Source organism: Mustela putorius, unplaced genomic scaffold, assembly GCF_011764305.1.
Source record: "Mustela putorius furo isolate JIRA1106 unplaced genomic scaffold, ASM1176430v1.1 tig00001161_pilon_pilon_pilon, whole genome shotgun sequence".
In the NCBI taxonomy this organism is placed as follows: domain Eukaryota; kingdom Metazoa; phylum Chordata; class Mammalia; order Carnivora; family Mustelidae; genus Mustela; species Mustela putorius.
This window is the reverse complement of record NW_025421602.1, coordinates 146,502-149,444: the sequence shown is the minus strand read 5'-3', so window position 1 is coordinate 149,444 and position 2,943 is coordinate 146,502. Positions and strand designations below refer to the sequence as shown.

Genomic DNA, 2,943 nt, shown 5'->3' with positions numbered 1-2,943 from the left:
CTCTCCAGACCAAAATGCAAAGTATATCCAAATTGATAATTATTGCTATGATTATTTTCAGTGCTTGTACTGATAATGTCTTGCTAAAGCATTATCAGTGCATCAGTAGTGAAATTATAATTAGTAAAATTATAATTTACAAATATAATCAATTATAATTAGTGAAAACTAGTGAAATTATCATTTCCTTATATTACAGACAATATCTGTATTTTGTCTGCAGTGAATTCAGCATAGTGACCTTGCAAGGATATACCTTAAAGACTTTTGTATGGTGAGGATGACTATAACATCAACAATGAACCTGAAACAAGGGACAAATGAGTATCTGTCAGGTGACTGGTGGCCTGGCCTGTCTTTTTCATATATTCCTGGAGAGAACTGAGCCACTTCCTTGGAAACACTGACCAGTGACCCAGTAACACAAGAACTTGCCCAGCTGGCTTTCTGGGAGTCCAACAAAGCTTTCCACCCTCCAGCCTTGAGGTTTGTTTGGTTGTATTTTGTTGTTGTTGTTTTTTGTTTTGTTTTTAGATTTTATTTATTTATATGCCAGACAGAGAGATCACAAGTAGGTAGCGGTAGGGGGCAGCAGGCTCTCTGCTGAGGAGAGAGCCTGATACAGAACTCAATCCCAGGAGCCTAAGATCATGACCTGAGCCAAAGGCAGAGGCTTAACCCACCCAGCCACCCAGGCACCCCAGCCTTCAGTTTTCTAATTTCTGGAACCCTTGCCCCTCTAAGTCCCTCAGCACAGAGAACACCCTCTCATTCCCCATACCTGGAAGAAGTTCCCTTCGTATTCGAAGAAAAGCAGTGGCCACGTGATGCGGATGATGGAGGGAAGAGCTTCCTCAGAGGGGTCTGGAGAAACAGAGAGAGAATGAGCCAGAGCAGCATCCCCAGGAAGGCCTTGCTGTAACTGCCACCCCAGGTTCCGTCCCCAAGGCTGGACCCTCACCGGCAGGGTCTGCCCCACGGTGCTATGCGCCACGGCCTGGATGTGGGCCATCTTCTCCTTCACCTGCTCCACCAGCGCCTGCACCTCCGTGAGGTTGTCTAGGAGAGGGGAGGGCGCCAGAGACCAAAGCTGTTCTTCCTGTTCCCTGTGGTCCTGTCAGGACACGCGCCCCTCTCCCTCCCTCGGAGCAGGTGCTTTAAGACCCAGAAAAATGACAGCTCCCCTGAGTCACTCCCCTGCCTCCCTCTGCTCACCCCACCACTCCTGCCTTCCCTCTCACCATCCAGGGTGAAAATGAAGACCACGGTGCCGATTTCTGTGAGAGATGGCAAGATGCACGTCAGGAAGTCCTCTTGGGAGAAGGAGAACTGGGGACCCTGGGCACGAGAAAAATGGGGGGCCCCCCTCCCATGAAGAACTCCCACCCACAGACCTGCGGACCACAGAGGGCCTCACAGGACCTCTCACACAGCGTGTTTGTACACAGATGGAAGAACCGAGGTTCAACGAGGTCAAGTGTTTTGCCCAAGATGATGCAGCAAGTTGAGGGAAGAGCCCTGGACTAGAGCCAGCTTTAGAGGGAGAATCCAGAACCTTCCGCCCTCTCTGTGCTTCCCCAAAGCCTCCCGACCTCTAACCCATATTCCCTTCCCTGGACTGTCTGCCTGCTCTCCTCCCCCACCTGTCCCCAGCGCCCCTCACCTCCCACTCCCTGCACACCTGTCACCTTCACAACCTGCCCCCCATGTCCCGTCATACACTCGCCCCCGTGGATGAGCTCAGTCCTCTGGTTAAACATGTCACTCTGATCACCAGTGAGAAAGCCGCGGATATCTCGGTAGTCTGGAACGTTTAAGGACAGGGAGAAAGGAATGATGGGCTTTATAGGAAAGATTGATTCTAGGCTTGGGGGAACGTTCATGGGTCTTGAAGGAAAGTGCCCAGAGGGGTGGCGGGTGGGGTGTCACACACATGGGAGGCCACAGCTAAGCAGGGCTGGGAGTTGAGGAACCAAGTCCTGAGTAGGGGTTCACAGCAAGGAGCATTTGACTGAAATGCCTATTCAAATAGGACAGTCTGGACATCGAATGAGGAACCCCCATGGGCTGGGGATGGGGGTAGGAAATCAGTTAGCATTCAGGAGGAGCCAGGAAGAAAGTCTAGACTGGGGTCCCACCGGCACCAAAGCTGTGGATACACTCCACTCCATCCATGATAGCCATGATGCCCAGGGTCTGCCAGCCAACCAGGTACACACGGCCTTTTTCCTCCAGGCTGAGCACGGGCCAGAAATCAGGACACGAGAGGAGACACGGCAGTGAGAAAAGATCAGGGATCAGAGCAAGATGCACACGGCCAAGCACAGGTGCAAACCAACAGAAAGGTTACCGCGCCCCTCCACCACGCAGACCTGCTCCCCTCACCGCGTTAAGGAGTCCTCAGGGTCTCCGCTGTTCTCAGGACAGTCCCCCATCCACGCAACCTCCCCACTCCTAATACGTTTCCACACACCTGATGCTGGCTTGCATCGTCAGGGCAGCGATCTTCGGGCTTTGACTCTAGGTCACCTGATGAGCCCGCTCTAATGTCCGCAGGATTTCCAGAAGGCACTTGGGAGAAAGGCCACCAGCTCCAGGGGCGGGCCCAGGGCCCCCTCTAGACAGCATGGGTACCCAGCCCTGCCCAGGGGAAGGCACAATTCCCTGACAACTAAGTTCTGCTGGTCCCTAGCGGAGGTGCGGGGAGTCCTGTCAGAACGCAGGGCAGAGGACAGAGGACAGAAAGGACTTCCGTGAGCAGAACACAAGACCCAACCGAGGCCGAAGGACATGAAGAGAGCGGGGCGAGGAGGACGGGCTCGGAGTGGACGGGGAGGTCAGCGGGGATTCTGGGAGCCAGGCCAGAGACACAGGCCCCCGCAGAAGGAGTTCTTCCTGCACGACCTGGGCCCTCCCCCAGCCAAAGACTTTCTGAAACGAGGT

The 2,943-nt window shown here is 53.7% G+C and overlaps 1 pseudogene; it reads right to left on the bottom strand.

Moving 5' to 3' along the window:
* Window positions 1-292: 292 nt before the first annotated feature.
* LOC123394037 lies at window positions 293-1,718 on the bottom strand (annotated as a pseudogene).
* Window positions 1,719-2,943: the final 1,225 nt, after the last annotated feature.